Here is a 25933-nt window from a genome sequence, read left to right on the forward strand (position 1 = left end):
CCAGGCAGGAAAGGCCTGCAAGTTCTGCCAGCTGATAGCAAAAGCCTTGGTTAAACTGAGCTGTAAATCTCTTTCAGCCCTCTCAGAGGAAAGGGGTTATTGCAAAGTTCACCTCTTGCCCAGTGGCGAGTGACTCTTCAGGTTGGGCACCAGCATCAGGGTGGTGCAGAGCAGGAGGGCACTGATGCAGGATGGGATGTCCAGCTCTGGGACAGAGCAGCCTCATCCCTCATTTCTCAGGCCACTTCTCTAGATACTGAGAGAAATGCAAATATGCAGCGGCTGAGGTTAGCATCCAGGAGAGATAACGTTAGGAAACTCCAGGGGAGAACTTAAGCTGATGTCTGAGGTTGTTGTACCTACATCTTTGAATCTCACTCTGAATGTTTGACCCCCTTGCCATTGTGGAAGCATACCAGAGCATTATCCTGGTCACTGTTTTCCAGGGTTGCAAACTTACGCTTGCAGGTTAAAACATTTTACCCTCAGCTGCTGACAGTGACAGGAGTCACCTCAAGTTACTTGCATATATTTATGTTTAACACTGCCCTTGGGATAATGCTATTAACGCATAACAATACACAATCACTATAAGGCTAATGTTCTGTACCACTATGATGGTGTTGCATCCATTGGGCAGTTTCCTTTTACAGTGGAGAGAAACTCTGCCAACTGCATTGATGCATCTGCCTCTCTTGGCATCTAAGTGAGCCACCCTTATTATTGCCTCCCCCTCCCACCCAAGAGCCTCCCAACAGAAGAAAGAGATTTGAGAAAAAGTCTATGTGATGCTTCAAAAGCTTTGCTGAATCTTTGCTGCTCTAAGGCATAAATTTGAAATAACAGATTGTTGTGTTCAAGTGCTGCTGTGCCAACCCTTTCGAGTATTGCCAGTGTTTTGGGGTCAATGTGTTAGTGAGGGAATGGCTGAAGGGGAAAAAAGGATTTCAAAAGTTTAATTCCCAGTTCAGACTATCTCTGGAATCCTATGTTTTCAAGTTGCCCACGTGCTGCCCTCTCTTCTGCTTTGTGAAGGCACCGATATCTTCCGCTTCTTGCTAGCACAAATCAAACACCCCTTGGCCAAGCTCCTCTTCCTGCAAACTACTCTGACAGTTCTGTCATGCTGATGTGCAGAGGTTGTCCCCAAAACGTGTTCATCTCTGGTTCACACAGCACCAGCACGAGGCAGCCTTGATGGATACCAGAAAGCAGCTTGTCTGTCTCTAGCCCATGAAGGGAGTGGAAAAGGGTCTTATTTTGCACTTCATGTGGTTTCCAAACAGCCTTGTAGCCATGCATGAGGCTTCACCCATCCATGCAGGCATGGTGGGGTGCTGCCAGCATCCTCCATGGGTGGCACCCACCACAGCCCCCCTGCAGCATGCCAGACTCTTTGCAGCCCCGTGGCACTCCTTTACAAAGATATATCACTTCTAATCAGTGCTAAGACCTCCCAGAAAAATGGTGCAAAGTTGGAATGGCAGGACACAGAGGTGGCTCAGCCAGGGCTTCTGTGTTCCCAGCAGTAATGGGACTGGAAAAAGGAGAAGCCAGGAGATGAGAGGGCAAGAGGGGAATATTTTTCTGGTAGAAAAGAAATATGCTAGGGATGAACATGTAGTGCCAGTGATATTTTAATCTCATTGGCAGGGAGCTGCTCTTCCAGATAGGCAGAATTAGTTTGGGGTTTCAGTGTCTTCCCTCAGTTGGGCTGGCAGATAGAGGGGCACAAGTGATCTGCCATGCACCACCCTGGTCCTGGGGATGCAAAATATTCCCTGACCCAGTAATCAAGAATTCAATAAGGAAAAGTAATCACAAGGCCAGATTTTCCCCTCAGGGTGACTATTAAGTTGGTGTCACCAGTAACTCCAGTGAAGTGGCTCCTGACCAGCATGGTGCAAAGAAGGGAAGAGCCAAGGCTGCAGACTCCCAGGCCCCAATCCTATTTAGCAGTGGAAATTAATGAGACACCGCTAAGGCTGATTTGCACACTGCAAGACCACCTCCATGACCCCTATGTCTGTCAGCAGCAACAGGAGCACTGACCTCACCAAAATGTTCTTGGTGCTACCAAGAAAGCTCAGCAGAGGTTGAAATCCATAATTCAGAAGGGCCCAACACCAGAAGATGATGTTCTTGCTTTATGTCTGGAATCAAAAGGCACCATGTGCAGGATAAAAGAGTTTTTTTTGTCCCTTTGCTTCTCCAATGGAGACACACACATGCACAAGGACATCCCTTGTAGAGCCATCCGTATCAGAGGGACAGACATCACAGCCACAGCAGTGTTTTTCCACATCTCCGTTTGCAAAACACTTGTTCCTTGCAATACCTTGATGCTGTCCCTGTGCAGCATTTCCCTGTGACAGAGATAAGAGATTGGCACCAGCTTCTCTACAACAGACCCACAAACCCTTCCCCTAGCACAAAACCATATTATCTTACAAGCTATTTTTCTCACCAGGGAGATTTTACTTATTCCTATCTTACACCTGGTAATGAAATCGCACAAAGTATAGGGTATAGGAAAGAGGAAGCTTTTGACTGAATTCGTACCACTTTCTACAGTTCCTAATTTAATGGTTGTCTATTAATAGAAAAAAAGCTGATTGCCGTAGGTGCCCTAGTTAGACCTGAGACTATTAAAGCATCTCAGCCCACTGAGGTTGATAAGAGTGGTTCAGCCCACCCCTTCTACACTGTTCAATTTACTGTTTGAAGGTAAAGAAACCATGCCTGGAGACATGCAACTTATATTTGTCAATGCATTGCATGCTACTATTGGGAACTTTCGCTGTAAATACCCTCCAGTGTGGTCCAAAACAATAACAGGGCATTTGTCAGGCAGGAAGAAAATCCACAGATCTCCATTATGCTGAGGGACACCAAAAACTGGAGAACAGACAGTGGAAAAAAAACATTACTGCAGCCAGGGAGCAGAGGTCTGCCAAACCCAGAGAGTGAAAAACAAAAGGGCTGTAACCTATACTGGATAATATCAGAGACTACAGTAAAAAGGTTAAAAGAAATCATCTCTTTCTACCACATTTTTATTGCCTCCTTTGTTTAGACTTACAAGCCTGAAGGCTCAGTTTTTCCCCTCTTGATCACTGGTTTTGGGAAATTTTTGTCATCATTTTGTACTAGATGTTGCTTTTCTTCAAAGAGCTCACATAGACTTCATGCAGAATGAGGACGTTGGTCACTCCAGGAGAGGAAATGCCAAATGAGTGTACAAACGGAGAGGAAAATCTCACATCCCAAAAGAGACAAATCCAGCAACAGAGACATGCCTCCCTTGTAAAATGTGACAATCAATATAACAAAGAGAAATGGAATTCCTGCCAGCCCTCTGATAGACATTGTGCATACTGGGCTTGGATATATCCTCCTCTTCCTTTCTGCCTTCAGAGGGGATGTTATTTGAGCCAAACATGAAGCTAAGCCTGTCAATAAAGATTTACTGGCTTGCGGACAAAGCCTACCAGTTACCAGCAGCACCACCACGGAGACACTCAGTGAGGGCACAGCATAAGAGTTGCTCAAGAAAACATCACTCAGACAGATGGGGGCTAACCATTATGTGTGTTTGCCTAAACTACCGGCTAATTGAGGTGGAAAATGACTTCTCCAGATGATGGACACTCCTCATGGTCTTGATTAACTCCCTTTGTATTGTGGTTTACAGAAATATGTCAGCGTTCTCCATCAATCTGCCAGCAAGTCTTTTCCCTAACATATTTCAGCTTGCCACTTGGCCTTTCACTGCAGATAGGTGCTGCCACAGCTGATAGAGCTCCCGCATGACATCAGGGAGCAGCCCTACCTCTTTCCACGGGTGTTGACCTTCCTCTTTCACAACAAAAATGAAACAAGTCAGCAACTTCAAAACAAATGGCGTCCTGGTGTAGTTGTGGATTTGGAAGTGAATATTTCTCAAACCTACCCTAGGACTGAGAAGAGTTATAAAGTGCCAGGGATAATGCAATTGAAGAGTATTGGTGCTGCTTTAAACATATCTGTTGGTATCATTTGCCAAGTATGATCGTAATATTGTAATTATAAAATTAACTTGGCTCCTTTTTTCTCTTGAAATCAATAGGGATGTTTTAACATCTCAGTAGGATGTCATACATTCCACTCAGGAAGAACTGAAGTTACAAATGCAGGTTGGGAAACACCTGATGGGAAAAAAGGTGGGACTTAGAGCTGACCATGACTACTCAGAATGCAGCAACGCATGTCTCTGTATGCTGTTTGGTACATCCCTGTGCCCTCTGTACCCCTGATAGTGCTCCACTGTGGGACTGCATCAGGTATCAGGTGCAATACTTCACGTAAAAGTAAAGATTTCTCAGCTGTGCAGGCAATATACATTTACAGTTACAAAGCAGCTTAAGAGAAGCAGAAAGGGCACCAGGGATGGGGAAGAATAGGCTGAAATGCATTCTCTTAAAAACTTTGTTCTGCTTCTAGATACTTTCACAATTCCTCTTTTCCTAGGGCACCTTTCTCTTTCTGGATCACTACATTCCTTTGCTACCCCAGCAGCAATCCATATGGGGGCTAATGGTCTGCCGGAAGAAAAGACATGGACTGAGGAGTATAGAAGTGAGCATAGAGGGAGCAAGCAGAGACTAGAAAACGTGACTTAAAAGGAAGTGTTGAAAGAATCAAAATACTTGCTATGTATTAAAGAGGCAAAGGGAAGGGATATTCAATTTGCTCCTTGCCTATCAAAAATGATGCACTAGATAAAAACAAAAAAGGAGAATGGTAACTAAGTCCATTCGGATTCACTAACTCAGGTTCCCAATAACCTTGTGACTCTAACATATGTTGATTTCAAGTTAGGTTGCAAGACAAATGGCTCTTTGTGGATGTTCTGCATTACTTCTTTGGGAAAGACCTCCTTTCACTGTGTCCCTATACAGCATCTAATTCAGTGAGGCCCTGCTCCAAAGTGGAAATCTACAGGCAACAATGCAGAAGTCCACTTAAAAGCTAGCCAGATTTAAATAGTTGGAATAATTAGCAGGGAATATTCTACTTGTACTCTGTCATTTGGTCATCACAAAGTCTACATAATATTCAAGATCTAAAAGAAAAAACAGCCTCACAATCCACATCTGCTTTTCCCATTACCCTAGAATTTAGGTGCTTGGCATTTGAACTTCATACACAGATAAATATGCCAGATCATTAAGAGATGAAGACCAAGAAAACCTCAGTTACTATGTAGAGTCCTAGAAAGCTAAAACTTTTGCTATATTTATTTCATTTTTTTATCAGAAGAAAAATCTTTCTCGTTTTTAAATAGTTATATAGCTAAACATTAATCTTATATCATCTTCACCACTGCAGACTCTGTGTGCCTTCCAGCTGTGCCATAAAAGGTCCAACTAACTTTTCTCCTCCTTTCCCTAAGGGGAGGATGTGCTTTCCATAACAGATACCTACTGCAGTGCTCCACATGCTAACATTACCATGAGGGAAGAGAGTGCAGAGAAAAGTAGGCACGCACAAAAACCGAAGGAAAAGGTTTCCAAGCTGAACATTTTGTAATACATCTTCCTAGTGGGCAAATTAACAGGTCAGTTTCTCTAAACTTCTCAGAGTGTTATTGTTTCTTTGTACCTTAGATGAACATTTTTTAAAAGGCAAGCATCCCTCCATGAATCTTTTCCTTGTAAGTGACAAAAGGTGCATAAATGATAGTCTTCAGTAATCTTACAGCCCTATTGATCTCCACCAATGAACAGAGAGAGGGTTTCTCATTTAGGAGGAGGAAACAACCAACTGTAATCCATTGTGGACCAGCCTGGGAATGCTGCCTTTTTATTTTTTTTCTATTTTAAAGATAGGATGGGTTAATTTCCCAGTTCTAAACAATTTATCTGTGCTGAGCTGGAAGAGTGTTGAGTGGGAAAGGGTTTCATTGTCCACTAGGGCCTTATGGCTCTTCAACACCCACCACTTCTGCCTCATGTCAAAGAAAAGCAAATAGGTTTATTAAATAGCTGTCAGGCCGAATGAGGCTGTACAGAGAACAAACAGAAGGGAAATTGGATTAGAGGCAGAGTACATGCCACACTAAACAAGGGTACAGATTTACAGCTTTCACTGCACAACTGGACAATGGACTTTGAAGATGAGTTTTGGGGAGGGGAGAGCCAAAGTCTGGGGATAATGGGAAGACGACCCACGCAGCCCAGGCAGAGCAGCAGTCACCCTCCTCAATAGCTGGAAGCTCAGAAGTAAAGGTACCCCTGGCTCCAGACTCCTGTCTGTGTGAATAGAAAGCGTTCCCAGGCTGTCCTCTGCCCACCTCCCCCAGGGAAGATGCTTTTTCACCCTGATCTTCTGAGACATCAGTCCTAAATCACACCATCTACCCCAGCACAGGAAACAAGAAGGAAAAAGAGTGACAGCAGAGCTACAGAGAATTAAACTTTCCCCGATAAAAGCTTTGGCTCACAGGCGGGCTCAGAGAGGTTGGGCTCTTTTGCAAGTGGCTGATAGTTATTCCCAGAGAAACCCCAGCCAAATTCTCACCACGGAAGGGGAAGTGCCAAAATATTTTCAAGTGCTTTTTAGCTGGAAGAAAAGGGAAGAAAAATGCAGAGGTACTCCCCAAGGGGACTGCAGGGACTGGTAGGGTCAGGAGGATTGTAACGCGCCAAGCGATGTAAGGAGCTGTGTGTTTTGTGCTGAAAAACTGCAGACCTCAGCTACTTAACATATGCAGTAACTGGAACTGACTACTACCTGGTGTTGCTATAGCAGCCTGAACTTTTCTTATACTGAGGAAAAGATACCACATCACCCAGGCCACAGTAACTGATTCCACTGTGAGAAGGAGCAGGTCTTGAACTGTTTACCTTTGTACCGACCTTCAAAACCTGTGGTTTTGTCTCCTACAGGCAAGCTGGAAACCTAAGTGCTAGATTCCAGATGTTCCTCCACACTGAGGCCCAAGACCAAGCACTTCTCTGGACGTTTGCCTCAAACCACTTCAGGCAGGTTGTGATTTCTTCACACATTCACCCCAGCACAGCACCATCATAGAATCATAGAACGGTTTTGGTTGGAAAGGACCTTAAGATCAACCAGTTCCGACTCCCCTGCCATTGGCAGGGATGCCTCACACTAGACCATGTTGCCCAAGGCTCTGCCCAATCATCTCAAAAGCATTTCTGGAAAGCAGGACCCCTTCAATATCCTCATCAATATTACAGCTTAGCTCCCATCTCTCCAACAGTGAAGGTAAATGCATTGCTCAGCTGTGCATTGACCTGCATGTTTGCATCACCAGAGTGTTTATAACCTACATTTCCTCAAGTTTCAACTGAATGGCACTGGGATTCCTCCTGATTTTCTAGCATCTGCTTGTGGAGTTTTTCCAGTCCTCAGGAGAGGAAAGAAAACATGGGGAAGTGGATGCATAGGGTGAACTTTTATATAAAAACTTGTCATATTTTAATTTTATGTTTGAATTCATCACTTCTTAGCCAAAAGAACACTCCTACCTCTTTCCATCAGAAACATGGAATAAAAGGATGAGCGGGTGCAACCCTACACTTTCCTACCCATTTTGAGTTACTGTTCTCCTAGTGCCAATGTATCTTTCCATGTCTCCACTAATTTAGCTTAAATTTGCTTTCCGTCTCTGAGTTATTTAAGCACATAGTGGCCACTGGATTTTCTTGCGCTTGACTATCACATGCTGTGATATTTCTTACACACAGTGATTTCAAGGATCGCTTGACTTCAGATTAGCGTGTGTTTGGAGTTATTCTTGATTGTTTAAATTGCAGGTTATTTATTCTGAAGAGCAGTTGTCAGGACTGACACCAAGCATTTAAATACATTATCTGTAATGGTGTAAAGACACCTTGACATGTTCATAGAATAATCTAGGTTGGAAAAGACCTAGGATCATCAAGTCCAACTGTTACCAAAAGACTGCCAAGTCCACAATTAAAGCAGGCAAAAAGAAGTTTCACTCCATGCCTGATCTTTGTACCATGTTCTCCAAACCAAGCTCATTCAACAAGGTCTCAAAGGTTTAACATAGCATAATAAGACATTAGCTGATCCTTTTTCAGTCACCTACACACAGCATTCAAGATAAAAACCTTGGATCTTCCTTACTCCAGCAGTCTTGGAGTCTAAGAAATGAACCAGTGAAATCATTTGAATAACTACTGTACTGAATCTGTAAGATGACAGTTGAGACCATGAGGACGCATTCAGATATTCTGGTAAATAGAACAAGACAGAGAAAATGGAAGAGTTGGGGTTTATTTGAAGAGGGGAAAGTGCAATCAGGATAGCCTGTGTCACACTGCCACTAAAATCTCTGATATCTCAAGGTCTTAGCCTGAAAACACCAACTCTCCTTTTACTGTTGGTGGCTGGATCAAGACCTATATTCCAGCTGACCAAAACATGAACTGGCTTAGGTCATCTGGCAAGCACAATGTGTCATCCAACTAACAAAGTCATTAAAAAGACAACCAGGTCACTTGAGGGATCCTGCCAGTAAAGGCAACAGTTTGGGTATGAGTGGGTACCCAGACAAGTCAGCAATATGTTTCTCTTTTCCTGGAAGACAGAAACTGTGGGGTCCAATCCCACAGCCAGGCTTGGCAGCCTGCATGGCCATGCCAGAGGAGATGGGGGTGAGACACATCATACGCCAGGTCCCCAAAGCTCTGCTTGTTCAGAGGGGGGACAGCAAGCTGTCATCCCCAGCACATTATCTGCTCTCAAGTGACAGGCGCCTGTCATCAGCGGCCAGGCAGAGCAGCCACAAGTGCTGATCCTCCTGGTCCCAGAGATGGCTTGTCTGAGGTATCAGACAGCTTTAGATCACTGTGGAAGCCAAGAAACTAGCAGCCTGCACTTCAGGCACAAATCAGTGCCTCTTTGAGCTCAGTAGGTGTTGTCATAAACCACAAAACTTAGTGTTATGGTGGAAAGTGCTCTGCACAGCAGTCACAACAGTGTGCAGCAAGGATGGTGTGCTACAGCAGCAAAAGAACCCAGGCTAAATCCATTCCAAGACAGCTCAGGGATCAAGAACTAATTTCACTTACAAGAAGTCACGTTTGTTTTGTCTCAGCACTGTAAAAAGGCAAAGATTTCCTTTCTCCCCACCAGTTTTCCAGGAGCCAATGCTATTGTTACCAGAGAGTGGCTGTAAATTCCCTGATGTACTGCAGGAATGGCAAGCGAGAGGCTGGTTTCAAATGCCTGTTTTGCAATGATTCAGTTGGTCTGGTTTGGGACCTGTGACTGTGCTTAATTTTACTTTCATGTTCCTTGCTGATAGATCTTACTCTTTTATTTCACTATCAGAAGACACCAGTATCTCGCTCATGAATTATCCAAAGTTTCAGCTCTCTCAATAATGAAACATAAATCAGAGGGCAAGTTGATTGGTAGCATGCTTATAAGCTATTGCACATATGCCAGCAGTGGCAGAAAAAAGCATTCAAGCCAAATGTAGGCTTTAGCTTGTTTGCTTGAAATAAACCAGCTAGAGCTACACACACTTGAAGTGTTAATTATCTGTACTACTGCAGTGCACACAGGCAGCAGCTAGGAACTGTGTCAATACAGACTGCCCATACTATATTTGGGATTGAAAACACCGTATTTATAACAAGAAAGATTTTGAGGAAGTGATGACTGTTCGTAACACTTTTTCCTCAAAATCAGTAGTGAGACTCATCCACTTTTATGAAGAGCAGATTTAAGCCTACATAAGCTTCATCAGAAAAAGGATTGGATTAATAGTGGTCCCTACTGAAAATCCCACACTTTATGCAGACACCAATACTGAATTATCATGAGTAAAATTACAAAAATCACAATAAATCAGATAACAATGAAAATACAGCAATAAATCCTATGTCATACATCAATATGAGTGTTAAGCCTGTCATTAAGCAGAAAATGTATTTAATTGAGATCACAGTAGGGCTTTCCTCAGAAGCCACAAAACTGATAGCATTAGTATTACAAAACCAGGCTGTATGTAAGAGCCAACAGGCCTTGCTTTTCCTGTATGAACTATTAAAAATCAGCAGATAAATGTACCGTTAAGTTTCTTTGTGGCTTGTCCTGACCAGAGATTGTGCCTTGATCAAGTTTTCTGCACATCTGGACATGTGATAGGCCCGCAGACAAAATGTTGTGTTAGATATGGAAAGCAGATTTGACCGATTAACATATACTACAACATAGAAGCAGCTATTGAAGTGTTTGGAACGTGATAGAAGCAGCAGATTGATAAGATTCCAAACCAAGCTATAGATGATGTCCAGTTTCTGGTAAAAGTATGGTAAAGAGAAAACGGCCAAACCCCAGAAGCCACTGAAAGCTTAAACCAGCCAACCAAAAAAACCCACAGATTGACATAGTTCAAGTTTCAATGATCTGTGAAATTACTGAAGCAATAAAATGGAAGTAAGTGAAAAGAACAAGTACTGCAAGTTGAAATCTTGGAGAAAAATCAAAGCCAGGTCTGCATCAGCAAGCAGTAACACTGCAGTAGGAGTGGATCTGTAGAGCAAAGCAAGTGATGGTGAGAACCCAACTTCTACACTACCTAGGGGTGATACAGCCTGCTGCTGCCTGGTTCTCCCAGACTTGTCACCCATTAGCTGAAGCACATATCTGCTTTCAGTCCATCCAAAACAAACAGTTTGCAACCTCCAGGGCTGCCCCATAACAAAAACCAAGGCATGCTAAGTGGGGATGTGTGGGAGATGGACTTCAAAAGCACTCCTGCCCTACAGTGATACGCTAACATAGGTGCAAGCTAGCTTATCTAAAAGTATATTTGCATTGGAGAAATATTCTATTCAAGCTTTGCACAATCACATTTTTCATTCTGCAGTGGAGCTTTCTTTAAGGAGTATAGTGATTGCAATATTCTGCAGTAACCATATCTTCGTGTTAGACATCATGACACATGCTTTAACTTTCGGTCAGCCCTGAAGCAGTCAGGCAGTTGGACTAGATGATTGTTGTAGGTTGCTTCCAACTGAATGAATATACTCTGTTCTAAACTTCACAACCATGCCTAACAAGTAGGAGAGAGCAGATTTTATCATTATGTCTCTCTCATTAAAAACAACACTGAATAACTTGATTTCAGTGTATATGGGAGCTGGATTGGTACATGAGCTAGGCAGGACAAAGTAAGCTGCTGCAACATTGTGCTAACTATAGCAGCATGGATGCACATGTCACTGCGAAAGGTTAGAGCATTCTTCCCACTGACATGCACAGGGAAGTTTGCTCATCATACTAACCAGACTGCTCATGCTGGTTTTCATGGCATCTTTGAACTACCACAGAAGGAAATAATCTAGGACCGGCAGCAGGAAGTATCTGTGATCACCTCCTGGCAAGTAAAATTATTTCACTCTGCACCAGCAGTTCTCCCCCTGCCTTCTTCTGTGGACGGACTGTTCCTTTTGAGTAAGAAACCAAGATGCACTTGGACAAATTTAGCCTTGCAGCCTATGGGTTCATACAACAGGTTTGTAGACAACCATACAGCTTGTTGTTTCATACCAGCTTGTGTGTTTTGGGTAGATACTATCAAAACCAGCAGATAGTTTTCTCTGAGCAGCCAGACTGTGACCACACCAAGAAGTCTAAACCTATGAAAATGAGACTAGGCACGTTACACTTATCTCTCTTACAAGCTCTAGAGGATTTGCTCATCTTGTCCATCAACAAGACATAATGCTGATATAAACTTGCCTGAATGCCTGTATGGTGCTCACTCAGACACTATTTGCCTGTCATCCTTGGGGGGTGGCCTATGGGTCATGGAGGATGGATAGGTCTTGATACTGGACCAAAGGAAGACTTTCTTTAGCAGGATGGTTCTTTTTCTGCATTGGATCTCGCTTCAACTTTGACACATTACAAAGGTAAACACATTTTAAAACAATTATGCCCTGCTCACCGTTCAAGGACAAGTGAACCTCCCAACTTAACATAATGATGTTTAATTTTAAGTTTATCTATTATTTGATAAATCATGGCCTGTCATGCTTCAGGGGTGGTTACAAGAAAAAGAGGTCCTGAGTGACAGACGATGCCACCCGTCCTTCACCCTCTCACCTTCCGGGCTCTCTGCACCTCGAATTTTGATTTGAGTCCATTCGCAGCTCGGATCAAAAAGGCAAAAGGCTTTTCCTCAGACTTGATAGTCAAAGTCCCAGGAAAGCAGTACATTAAACACTAACCTGCAGCTCCAGAAAGAAACAGGGCTGGTGGTTGTTTGCGAAAGCCTGAATTAGAGACTAGCGACTTGAGATAAGATAGGCAATCAGTTCTGACTCTGCCACTGCAGACTTCTGGTCTACTTGCAAGAGAAGACATGTCATCATTTCTCTTGACAGTCCCCAGGATTTCAGGGAGATTGCCTAGCAGTCGCAGCAGAAAGGGGGAAATGAAAACAGGACTCTTAAGGAAGAATGAAGGACTTCAGGTCTTAGCTTTATTTTTAACAGGGAGTCTACACCAGCTCTGAGTAAGTTTAGATATGGTCACATGTCATCTCCAGATCCTGGGGCAGGGAGACTGCGACATATTGATGTAACACAGATTTTGCTGTGGCAAAAAGTCCTTTGCATAGGGGTCACAGTGCCAGCAGAACCCTGAAGAGAAAGGAAGGTTGGTTTATTTTTTTGTACTGTTCAGTAGCTACTTGGGTAAAATCCCTTTTTATTAGAATTTCTCCCTAAACTGCCTATGCCTCATGTGCAGTTAGCTTGGCCATCTTACCACTGGAAACACATTTTCCTAGACACTTTATGTCCAAAAAAAGGTCACATACTACATTAAAACCATAGCTTCTGTCAGAAGAAAACACTTGCAAAGTAGATGCCAGCTCTATGCTCAAATTAGTATTCAAACACTGAAGCAGTAGGACTGAGGTGGTCAGTCCAAAGGACTGGTTTGCTAGGTGTGCTTTTGAGGCCCACATTAACCTCTCCAACAGGTCAGCAGCACAGCAGAAGTCTGGATGGCAAGGGACAAATGCAGCTACACAGCAGCTCCTTTAACCTGGCTGTAAGTTCTCTTGATATTTCTTTTCTGCAGCACAAATTCATATGCAAGCACAAGTTATTAAAGCAGTAATTGCTCCACTACAGCTTCTCAGGAGGCTACAAAAATAACTACATGCCTACATCCAGTTAGTAAAAATGGCATTTAATTCCATTGCGGGGGGGGGGGGGGGGGGGGGGGAATGCTTTAGTTCAGACCTTCTAGCACAGAAGTTTCAGTTGCCTTGTTATTCTTGACTGCTTGAGAGGGCTGCTGTTCTCTAAAACATGCATCTACTGTCAGGGGTACTCAGAGAAATACAAAACTGCTCATCCATAAAAAGTCTGTTCCCCAGATTGGTACCAAAACCAGCAGAAGAAAGTGGTTATGAATCACAAAAGGGTTCAATGGAGATGGGAAAAGGGAGAAGGGCTACAGAAGGGGTTTCCCCATTATGGTGCACAGTCCCAGTCACAGCACACAAGTCTCTACCTGGCTGTGTGTCCTCTGTTTCTCAGACTGATACTTGGGAAGCTGGAGGAAACTACAGTATCACCAAGTGCACCATTGCTTTCTTCCCTCACTACTTGTGTTACCAGGTGTATAGTTAACTTCTAAACCTCCCTAGTTCAAGTCTGGGATACATCCATCACCTCCGCTTCTGTGAGGACTCAGCCATTCATCACCAAACCCACTTCACCCATCCCCAGGCTCGTTTAGTGCCTTACTCAGCAAACACTAGTTGACTTGGAAATGATTCCCAGGAAGGTTCTCTCTTCCTCCCCTTTCTGCCCCAAATGAAACATCTCCTGTGGCTATGTGCTCTCCTTAATCCTGACACTATTCAGAACTGAAGCATAAGAAGGTGATTATTGCAGCAGATCCTCTTCCTTCTTTCCAGAAACACATAAAATGAAAAGCTAAAATCTCTTGCTTTTGGCCACAACCTTCAGGTCAGTTTACCAGGAACTGTATCTATACATTTTTATTTTATACAGCCTTTCTTCTTTCTTGCCTCAAAGCAGCCCTCAAGAGAGACCACACAGTATGCAGCATTTGGAATCTTTTTCTTCTTCTTTTCCCTCTGGAGCTCATTCTAAAGTGCTTCCACAGATATTTTTCTTGCTTTGTGTTGCATTTCCTCTGTAAGCCTTACAAGACTTGCCAGCACAACTTCCCTGGCTGGTATACATACAACCATAGATATTTTTAAATCACAAAAGCAAACCTTCCTACTCCCCCTCCCTCCTTCCCCAAACCCCTATCATGCAAACATCTCTCTCCTCCTTCTGATGGAAGTAATTTCATTATTTTAAAAGCATTTATGCAACCAACAGACAACACCATGTGTGTGCACACACAGGCCTCTGCAGGAGTCGATATGATTGTGCCCTCTCCCTACTTTCTGCTTTCTCCATCCTTTATCAATATTAATATTTCACATTTTACCCAAGTCCAGGTCAACATCCACTATATCTATCTTAAGCATGAGTTTCCAATGTACAGTGTTAAACCCAAGCAAGTTGCTACCTTTGATGTAAAAGACACAGAGTATGCTCTTTTAAAGGCTTACACAAGTCTTGATCATGAAAGTTGCTTCCTTCTGAAAGAACAATGATCTCCTGGCCACTGGATTAACTCTGCACGCCTCCAGCCCCTGTGCATTGCAGTGGGTCCCCTTATTCTGTAGCAAATTAATTGCAGTGACACTTCTTCCCAGCACTTAGGAAAGGTGCTTATAGACTTTTAGCTTAGTTTTGAGTAAGGAGGAAAGGGGGGTGGCTTTTTAAATCCTCCTCTCCCCATCCTTCAATTAGAGGGCAATTATACTTGCTGTTTCTCAGGTCTGAATTCAGCATCCCTCACATAACATCTCTTCCTATTTAAGGTATCTATATTCTTGTCCATAAACTACTTTTTCTGAAATCTAGTTCTACTAATATGCTTCCAACTGAAAAAAGCAGTTACCCACACTATATGTGCCCTGAAAACCAGCATAATCAGCAGTTAGAGACAATGTTGACACAAACAAAGTGGAAAAAGCCCTGTCACTGAGCCAGGACAGGCTACTAGAGAGAGACTGGATTGAGACAGTCATTCCAGATACAGTACTCCCATTTCAATATTTGGCTGTCTCAGTCAATCCATTTTCCCCTTCCATCCCATGAAAAGTTAAGTATCCCCAGGAAGGGGAGGCTCCGAGGATTTTTGGCCCTTCTCACTGACTTCTGCGAAGCAACAAACAATCCCAACTTTGGAAAGAGAATTTTTATACAGCCTTATTTGTGTGTTAACAGGTTAACAGGAAGAGTGTGACAGTCAGAATGGGGAATTGTGGTATTCAGGAATCCCACCTTTGCCTGGTGGGCTCTGGGGAGAAAGAACTCTGCTGTCCTCCTCCTCTGTCCAGATGTCAACAACCCCATAGACTTAACCCCTAACTCTAACCCCTAATTTTTGAGTTTAAACCCCCGAACTCCTCATACCCCTGCAGAACAGAAAGACTTTAGCACAAGGTGACAACATTCCAAGAGAGCAAACAAATCTGTGTGCTGTGTGTCTTAGCAATATTTGAGCTTCTTCAAACTAAGAAATTATAAAGGTAGCCTGAAAACACCAGAGATACAAAATTAAAGTTATTTTTGGATGCTAGAGTTTCTTGTCATTTATTTTTTTGTCATTTATTTTCAACAAAGGATAAACTTTTAAATATATGGATTCCTCATGCAATTCCTGCTCTCTGGTGTGCTTAGAAGCAGGTTGCTGAAAAGGCTCTATAAAAACCCCTAACAACAAATCTCTCTTGCAGCCCTGCACTGCATGAGCTGTGTGATCCCAACAAGGGAGCCAAGTGATGTTCCTCCAAGAGCAAGGGCCTTGGGCTAGTTGATAGTTGCAGTAACCTTAAGTGTGAGAGAAGAGCCGATGACACAGTGGTCATTCAGCACACCCATGCTCCCCTCCCTACCTCATCATGCACTTTAATGTCCAATAGGTGTTAGCAAGTCCTGTTGCACTCTGCTCTGCTGGCCTCAGATTCTGCTTCAAGCAGCCCTCCTTACTACTGCTGTTAGTTGTCTAACTGTATCTCCAAGTATTTGGGCTTTCTCTCTTCTTCCAGACTATTCGACATGCATCATGTGTGTTCTGTATTTCCAGACATATACTCTGAGCTACCTTGAAGCACATTTGAGTCATCCCCCGCCCCAAGCTCCAGAGCACTGGAGATGGCAGGGAGCAGAGAGGGGCAGGGCTCTCTGACATTATTGAGCATGACCTCAAATAAGAATATATCATTTTCATGGGAAATTATGGACTTTAGGGGGGTGGGGATGGTAAGAAAGACAGAAGAGAGTCTCTGTACACCTCTCTCTCCCTGTTCTCAGTGAAATAAGGAAAGGTGATGAGCACTTCTTACCCCATCGAGGAAGAAAGAAAAGCTTTTAACAATAATTCATCCAATTTCTTCACTTTGACTTGATTTTACCTGATCCAAACAATGCTTTCTGTTGTTACAGGAGGGACATTAGTATTCAGGTTATTGTAGAAAAATTACAGAAAACACCTATAGATTCTACAGTAACACCTTATTTTTTTCTTAACCCCTTCAGTCTCAAACAACATCTTTGCTTATACATTTGGTCAACTGTACAAACAACACTGAAAAGGCAAGAAAAAATGGATGAGTAAATATTACAGGGAGCATTTGTCAGCTCAAGACCAACTGTATTTGGAGGAACATCAACAGAAGATCTGTGATGGACCTGCAGAGGAACAAACCTGTAGTAGATATCAAAGAACACAAACCTTTACCAGGACTCCCCATAAAGGCAGTATGAATACTGTGCTACTCCATGGGGCAAAAATCCTTTAGGGAAAACAAGCAATACTGTGCTATTAGCTCATTTTCCAAAGACAGGCTTGGCAAGGGAAGACAAGCTGTGGAATAGATGTCAAGAAGAGTTGGGGAAGCAATGGCAAAACAAACATGAAGAACTGCCTCCAGATGTTCGGGCAGATGATGATCAGAGGAGCAAAACTGCAGCTGCTCAAGATTTATATTGAAAATGAATGCCTCAGCGTTTGCCTGTCCTCCTTTGGGGTGTGCTAGAGCCACCCAGGCTCCAGCAGAACATAATCTGCACGTGGAGGTTAACATGGTTGAATCAATCTGATCATGGATGAAAATTCAGCTGCTATCGATTCCCTGTTTAGGCTGCCCTTCCCGGGTCAGAATGGAGACCTGTCCCATTGTTCAGTGAATACAGTATTCTGTTCACTACATCAATTACCCTGACCCCAGGGGGGGCAAAAGCCTCCCTGCTCACCCATTTACAGTGACAGCTGTCATGCTAATGAATTCACATTGACATTATAATTAAACCATTACACAAAGTGAGGCCTCACTCTCAGCTGTACAGCAAACACACACAAGGCCACTTTGGAAAGGTTGCCTATTAGATATAGAGTATAATAAGACGAGGTATCCCTCAAGTTTTGGAAGATGAAAAAGGCAGGCAGAAGGTGCAGACTTAAAGAGGGATTAGGAAACAAGGACAACCTTTGAAGTGACTTTTAGTTCCCTTTTTAGAGTAGCTTTTGCTGAAGAGGTAGTTTCATGGCAGATGAGCTTCCTGACAAGTCTCTTTTTGGAGTACATCTTAGAGAAGGAGCATTGCAGGACAACAAGCAGCTCCACAGCAAGAACCAGAGGCACAAAAATCCCCAAACCCTCCACATTCACTTCACTTGAACTAGAGATCTTGCACATCACCAGTCCAAAGAAAAATAAACAACCCTAATAGACACCATTTATTTATGTATATTTATCTCAACTGGCCAAGAGGATCTGGGAGCAGCCAGGTACCAGATTTTCATTATGCTTAACAGAAGCCCTCTGCTCCACAGCAGCTCTGCACCCAAGTAATAACCCTCCCAGATCTCCTTTGCATCCATGCACCCTTTTCATGTTTGGCCACCACTGACCAATAGTTTCACCTTAGAAATTGCCGGGGGTTGGGGGGGGGGAGAGGGGATTGTGGTAGTAATGGATTGGATGGGTAGAGATAGCTTTATACTATTCAAAGAGCTGCTGCTCTTTTCAGACCTTAATGTAGGAGGCTGGAGAGCTACATAAAACCTTAACAGTGACTGAAATATTTTCTTCTAAGGAGGTACGAATTGCATGGTGCAACAGATGAGCAGCGTTCATCTCTACTTAGAGGTGCAATCTACAGAAGCAGTGTTATAAGCACCATGGCAGTAGGCAATTTGACAGTTTCAAGTTGGACAGTCTGGATTCAACAATACAAAAAGGCAATAAACCCGCATTTAGCTTATCAGAAGTCTCTCATTTGAGTCTGAGCACCAGAGGATTTAAAATAAATAACAAAATATTTTTGATTTTTTTTTTTTTTTGTTTTAATCTAGTGCATTCAAGTATAAGAATAAGTTCTGGGATGTTATTGCATGTTGCTATTTGGGAGAAAATCCTCACATATGAATACTGAAAAGCATTCAGCATAAGACTGTATCTCAGGCTTTCAACTTTGGTAAATTTAAGGATACAGATGACCTTCATCGGAAAGGATCACCTGAACTTACTTTGAGACCTTCGTGGTTGTCCTGAAGTGATTTCAGATCTATCAGAACAAAGAGGAATCAATGAATTTCTGGGACTATTTAGAGACCTCTGCATCTATACTGGAGATATTTAGCAGAATTCAGCCTTCACATAACCCAGCGATTCCAGACTTCATTTCTCTGTCCTGTTGCATCATTAAAAGCTGGATTATGGAGTTAAGCATGCACAAGCTGGGAGGTGCCAAAACCAAGGCTACCCTACAACTGCTGGATCAGCCCATGGGTGTATGTTACATCCCCTTTAGCTCTGTGCACATTCAGTACACAGGGTACATGGCCAGTCATGCAGCAGCCATCAGTAGAACATTACTATATTCTTATAAATCACAGGGAGAGCTGAGGAAGTGCACATTGGGAATATTGTGTAGCATCATGTAGTCTGCCACACAGATGATCAGAAGAGCTAAAAGTCTTAGATCCCCTATTATCAGATTAAGCCGCTCCAAAGGAAATATTTAGTACTGCAAGGGAATATAACCTGACAAAGTTATAGGCAACTGAGAATTGGACCTTGATCAACAATTTCAACAATGGGTTGCACTTCTGGTCCTACGTACAGTACTGCTGCTGCATGAAAAGAACAAGATCTTGGAGGTTTATTTTAAATCAGCACAGTTTGCTTGCCTTCCCTAAGGCTGTGCAAGTCTAGAGAAGCTGGAGACTACCTATAATGTATGTTGTGTTATTCTGTTTTCCTAAACTGTACTTTTAATGATGGATGGAAGGCTGAAGCAGCTGATAACAATGCTAAATGGTGAGAGACCAAATATGCACCAGTAGCTCAGCTTAAACTGTGTAGCTGGGATAGAGCTGGGCTTGTGCTGGGAAACAGATGAAGTGTCCTGAGAGTACGTCAGCCCTGGAGCCCTGGAAACAGCTTTCTTTTGCAAAACATCCTTCTCCTGGGGGATGGGGCAGAGGGGAGAAAAAGGGACTTAAAATCCATGGGCATTATGGCTTTTAACCGAGGATGCAAATAATGTATCAATAAACAAAGTGATGCAAAACGTATTAAAGGTACATGCAATCACACGACCCTACTCCTCAGTGGAAGGGGAAGCTGTACAGGTAGGGATGGCACCTGCTTCCACACTTTGTGCTACTTTGCTGTCCCCAGGACAGGTCCACCTATACGCTTTAGTAGGAATTTAGATCTTTTTAAAAGGACCTGACATTTTTACAAAGGGATCCTTCTCTTCCATACTCTGCATGCTGCACTTGGATGAAAGAAGGCTCTGGAGTCAAGTTAGGCCCAGCTTTACTCTTCTGAAATCAGTCTCGCTTTTCAGGGCCTCAATCAGGTGTCCCAAAGGCTCTTTTATAAAGACCTGTCTGCTGCAACCATTGCAGACTGGTGCAACAACATTACATCTCAGTGCTAACTCATAATTTCAATGTATACATTTCACTGTCCTTTCTACAGAAGCTGTGGTGTCTGTCCTCTGGTGGGACAATTTGCTAAAAGCACCCCAAATCTACAAGTATTGACAGACCAGAGCATTACTTCTTTCCCCATCAGAACCTTTTTGCATGTGGGTAAACTCCAAAATTTTTACCCATGTCAGTGTGGTGGAACACTGGCTAAAAAGAGTTTCCCTCTGCTTTAGTATATTTAGTAAATTGTGATGATAGGAGAAACATCATCAACCAACATAACACAAGAGTTTTGCTGTGAGATAGCTGATCCCAGCTGAAGCAAGTCAACTTGAGCTGAAAGACTAAGTTACATGGAGGAAAGAGTTAATAGGGCTTCAGGATAAGATACTCCAGCAAATAAATCCAAACATGAGTTTGTAAGCTTGCTTTTCGCTTCTTTAATATATTAAGAACTAACATTATTCAAACACAGCATTTACCAACTCAGCATGTTTACAAAACATCGGATACTTCTGAAATACAGCCACCCAATGATATTTGGATTTGGGGCATTCAGTCAAGACAGAGATAAAAAAGGGAGCAAAGAAGTCAGTATGCTGAAAAACCCATTTTTCCTCTATTCATCCATGCCAGTCCCAGTGACAAGAGCTGCTTTTCAGTGCCCCGTCCCTTTTTCCAGCTGGGTCCCAAAGATCCCCCCAGTGCAATCCCCACTGCCTGAAATTTTACAAGATCCCCACCGCTCTTCAATTACCTTCGTTGGCCTGTCAAGACTCCAGCATCTCAAATTCAGTTAGCTGGTGTTTGGACCTCCGCCAAGGGCCAGCCTTTGCTCCTAATGACAGCCAGCTGAGGGGACACTGAGAGGGGCTGAATTCAATTTGCAGGCCCTCTAATCTGATTAGGGGAGCAGGGTTTTTATTTTCTCCAAAGTTTGCAGTAGCCAGGATGAATGATGGCTAAAGGATGAGCTGTCAACATCAACAAAGGCTTGGAGACAAAGGGAAAAAAATGAGGGGGTATAACATATTTTATTTTAAGGAGAGAAATGAGCCTGCTCTGACTGACAGCATGGCGAGCTGTTGAGTGAATTGTTCAGGTGACAATGTTGTGTTTGCAGAGTGTCACTCTGTGTGGGCTGTGAAAGCAGGAATGGATCCAGCTACTGGGCAGATGTCAAGCAAATTCCAAAGACTGCTGTTCTTTTCTAAATAGAATATCACACTATTCTCCCATCCTTGTGTAAAATATGTAACGCTTCCTCCATTTTCTACTTCGTGATGCTCTATTACAAGTACTAAGCTGTAAAAAGCCCCTTATTATATAGCCACACACAGTCTTCATTTTTCGTTCTTGCACATCTGAGGGTTTTGCCTTACTGGGCTGACTTGAGCATCACTCAGCTAAAGGCAGTATCTCTTCACATTCAAGCACTCAAGCATACAAGTTTTATTTGCTTCACTTCATAATACAGTTATAACAAATTCTAGCACCACTTTCTCAATATAGTTTTCTTAATGCTTGAAAACTTGTGGTGCACTCAGTTAATCTGTAATGATATAATTTTTGCAGCATTGGAATATGAGCCTGGAGGAAGACAGTGGGGCTATGACCTTCTGCAGCCTCTGCTTTTCCTCTCACAACACCCAGCATGGCACATTCAACACAGCTATGGGCTCCCTTGCTAATTCTGCAGATGCTTATTTCTATTCAGGTTACCACTACCACAACTGCTTCACCCAAGAGCAGGAAGACAGGCAGGGCTCAGAGATGACCAAGCACACGCTGGTCATGTTCCAAGAGCTTATATGCCAGCCATAGGAAAAAGGGAGCCCAGCATCCTGTAGGTGAGCAACACCATAGTCTTGTGAAGGGGCACAAAGCAGTTGCGTCATTGCCTTAGCATCCAAAACTGGGAGATTGTCATTAAGTTATCTTAGAAACAGGTTTCAAAGACAGAAACAAGTAGAAAACCCAAGGAGTGCTTATGATGGTGAAGAGACTGTTGATGAAGCCAGAAAGAGGCAGAGAGAATTAAAACAAACATGATAATAATTCTCCTATTCTATAGGCAATACCTGGTGCATAGGCTGCCTTTCTAATGGGAGGCTCACTTTGCTAGCAGTTTTGACTCACTTGGCACCCTGAAGTATTTCTGGGCACTCACCTCAGGTAAGACTTCCCTCAGCTTTGTAAACTAGTGATGGAGAGCTGGTGCAGGGGTATCTCTCAGCACCTTGCAGAGCTCAGAGGTCTTCTGTGCTTGAGAGTTGAGGCTTAGCATTTGGGAAGCAGCTTGTTGTCTCATCAAGGATGTGCTTTCTGCCTCTGTCCATATTCAGAGCCTCTGCAAAAATAAGTTAATGTTCACAAATGCTCAGCTGGAACCTATTAGCTTGTCTGCAAAGATCTCTGATGGTCCCTTGCTCTAACCTCCCTCAGTTCTTGCATTCAAATGGATTAGGCTGTCTCCACAGAACATCCCAAGGCTAAAGGGCCAGGCAAAATGTTTCTTGTAATCATTCTTCCTGTAGTCTTTTCTCCTGTCTATCTGGGACCTCCATGGAGCCAGACAGGAGAGCTGACAGCAGGAACGCTGCCTACGCTGTGCCCTCCACTTCCCTTGTTAATGCTTTGGCAGAGAAGAATGAGAGCAGCCTGACAAAGGCACAGAGGGGTGAATAAGTAGGGAGAAGAAAGGAGAGGGGGAGATGAAGCTTAATAAGTGAGGAAAGTGCATAGGAAAAGAGATACAAGATAGGATTAGATGCGGATGCATAGGCAGGAAGGGCAGCAGTTAGGAGGAGCAATTTTGGAACAGGAGTAGTAAAGAAGCCACACTGGCCTGCCAGAACCTGGAGTCAGCACCCCAAATTATTGCCTTTCCTTCCCTATCAGAGGATGCCTGTGAACATCTTATTGCTCCTGGCAGTCTAATAGCAATAATACAGCTCTGACCTCCTACATCGTGAGCTACATCGTGAGCTCAGGAAGTGCAAGAACCATTGCACAGACTTATAGATCCCATTTCAGGCAAGAGAATCAGTGCAGTGGCACAGGATCACATTTTACTATTCTCAACATGCTTTGAATGTGATATGGGTAGGGAATTGCAATCTAAATGACATGTTGGTGAAAAGGAAAGGCTGCAAAACCAAATACCCTAATGTTAGAAAGTGGCAGAATTATTTATGCTTATGATAAATAACTGATGCTCCCTCAATCTGAAAAAGGCATAATGTTTTCAAGAAAGCAATATCCCCTATATGGAGAATATTACTATATAATGGCAAAAGATATAATCCCTTTCATGGCTTGCTGAGATCTTTTGAGTTCAGCTTCATGATAACCTGTGCAGTGAAACTGTCGCCTGTGCTTGTTCATTGTTTTGTATTTTTATTGAGAACAAACTGACCAGTAACAGATGCCCCCCCTTTGTATTGGCATCCATCCATTCAAAAAACATTACAAAACTACAGAACACTATCAGCCCATCAGTAATGTTACAAGTTAGATGCCGTTATTATAGAATATGGATATTCCATATTCTATAACTACCTTTGGAGATTAATAAGACCCCCAAAAGCCAAGCCAACTCCATCAGATAACGAATGCAGATGGAGAAAGCACTGAATATCCTAAAAAGCTGATAGATGACGAAACTTCAAAAGATGCTGCATATTCTTATTAGATCTCATTTGAGGTGATTAATGCAGTTACACCAGGGGAACATTTGGCCCATTATTCATAACATCCAGAAGATGAGGAATAACACACTTAATTGAAACCCTTGTCAAAATGAAAAATTAATTATCTTTCAAAGATTCTCTGTCAAACTGTCACTTTCTATTTGCCACGCAGGGGCAATATCAGCAAAATAGCTCTTCAAGTCCCTGCTACCAGCAAGTCTATTATATTATGTACAAGTAACGAATGCAGAAGAGGCCAAGTCAGGAATTATGCGATGAAGAATAATCAGAAAAAGTCTGCTCCAAACCCAAACCTGTTTCAGGAGAGTGTGGCAAAAGCATCAGGCATTTCAGTTTAAGCATGGATATCTTCTCAAGAGGCAGGAAGGGTCACCAAAGAACTACCGGAGGGTCCAACAGCCCCGGCACTCCCCCAGCTAGGGAAAATCTAGGCTCTGCTTTGAGTAAAAGCAAAGAAAATCTATGCTGAAAGGAAGGACCATGAGGTCATTGTCTGGTTTGGCTTCCTACTGCCTCTGCAAACAGTCCAGAGACCCTCCAGGGGAACAGAAACGAAGGAGGGTGACTTTCAGGTATCAAGATCTACTGAAGGATGGTACAATGATTTTGTGGCCATCCCTTTTCTCAACCAGCTGTAACAGCAGTTCAGGCAGGACTCACACCCCTCCAATTCCATGAGCCCTTTTCCACAGGGATAGACAAGGAAAACTAAACAGAGCACTTTGATAGCAGGCACAGATGACTCAAGACAATGGCCGTCTGCCCAGACCCAACCAGGAGTATTCATGCAGTTTCTAAGGCTTCCTCAAGCAAAGATCAACAGTTTCCAATCACCCAGGTATTTGCTTTCTCCCCTGCCAAGCACTAGCCCCAAGAGAAAGAGCAAAGTCCCAAGTGCCTGTTAAAGACCCCAGTCTACCAAACCTAGAGCATAGCAGAGAAAGACCCCTGGCTTTTTTCACTTGCGCCACATTATCACAGAAAGGTGGATTAGAAGTTATCTCAGCTCTGCTTTCTTTCAGAGCTCCTTGGCAACGCAGCCACCAAGATATAAATATGCACACACAAAAATCTGCAGCAGGCGTATGTGCATGCACACACACAAACCAATAGGCAAAAGTATTTCAAGGCACAGGGCAGATATGGCTGGGAAGGCAAAGGAGTTATGGAGATTCTGGGAAGAGGGGGAAAATAAGGGAGATTTTTCTACTGTCTTCCCAATATTTAGGGGTTTTTGAGGGTCAAAACCCAGTCACCTTGGAAAGTCAATAACTTCACAGCTGTATCTACCACCAGCAAGCTTCACACACATTGCAAGGGTCAGATACAGCTTCAGGCCTTCATTGTATAGAATACCATTTAGATGAAGAAGACCTAATTCTACAAATTTACAGAATTACAAAGGACCAGCAACAGTTTCAGGCCTACATTGTATAAAATGTAATTTAAAGGAAGATGACATAATTCTGACTGAAGTAAGGCTGACAAAGAACCAACTTAACCTGGGTACTCAATAGTACACTGATCAAAGGGCTCCAGGCAAGGGAGCTCCCCATCCTTGAAGGCAGCAGGCAAGTAGCACTTCATGAACTGTTTATTACTTTTATAGACCTCAGGTGGCAATTAGCACCTGCACCAAAGTCAGGGACATGGAGGATAACGCATTGGTATTACCATTTGTGATCACCATAGTAACAACACAGCAGAATAATAAACACTAGGTACACATAAAATATACCTTCAGTGTCCTGTGCAAGAGGGAGACCAACACACTGCTCTCACTCATTATGCTCATACCCCAAAATGGCAAATTAACCCACCATACCAAGTCCCTGTGCACAGCAAGTGACAGCCCTCACCTCACTATCTAGCTCCACAAAGTCCTGAAAGCTTTTCTTCACAAAGGCCAAGATGAAAGCCAGTCACCACAAGGTTCTTATACCCTTGCTTTCTTCCTTGTCAGCAGTGAGGGTCCTCCCTTTCCTTTTGGGTGGGAGTTTTCCTACAATGATGGATGTTGATGCACTCAGACACCTGAAGCAGATACTCTTTCTCCTTGGTCAGGTGGGACAGGGATATTTGGCATGGCATTTTAGTATCTTCTGGCTCACAGTTCT

At 43.1% G+C, this 25933-nt stretch overlaps 1 long non-coding RNA gene across 2 annotated transcripts; it reads right to left on the reverse strand.

Moving 5' to 3' along the window:
- Window positions 1-226: 226 nt before the first annotated feature.
- Window positions 227-25933, reverse strand: LOC134167190 (uncharacterized). 2 transcript variants are annotated; one of them, XR_009966136.1, is made up of 3 exons: window positions 25676-25933; window positions 22274-22453; window positions 227-2366 (listed from the first exon to the last, which is right to left on the reverse strand). It is a non-coding gene; the product is annotated as an uncharacterized LOC134167190 (long non-coding RNA). The 2 variants fall into 2 exon arrangements; XR_009966135.1 differs by lacking the exon at window positions 227-2366 and adding an exon at window positions 12514-12695 and having other exon boundaries at window positions 25676-25932.

Source organism: Pezoporus occidentalis, unplaced genomic scaffold, assembly GCF_034315485.1.
Source record: "Pezoporus occidentalis ecotype Australia unplaced genomic scaffold, CSIRO_AGI_Poc_V1 ctg28, whole genome shotgun sequence".
In the NCBI taxonomy this organism is placed as follows: Eukaryota; Metazoa; Chordata; class Aves; order Psittaciformes; family Psittacidae; genus Pezoporus; species Pezoporus occidentalis.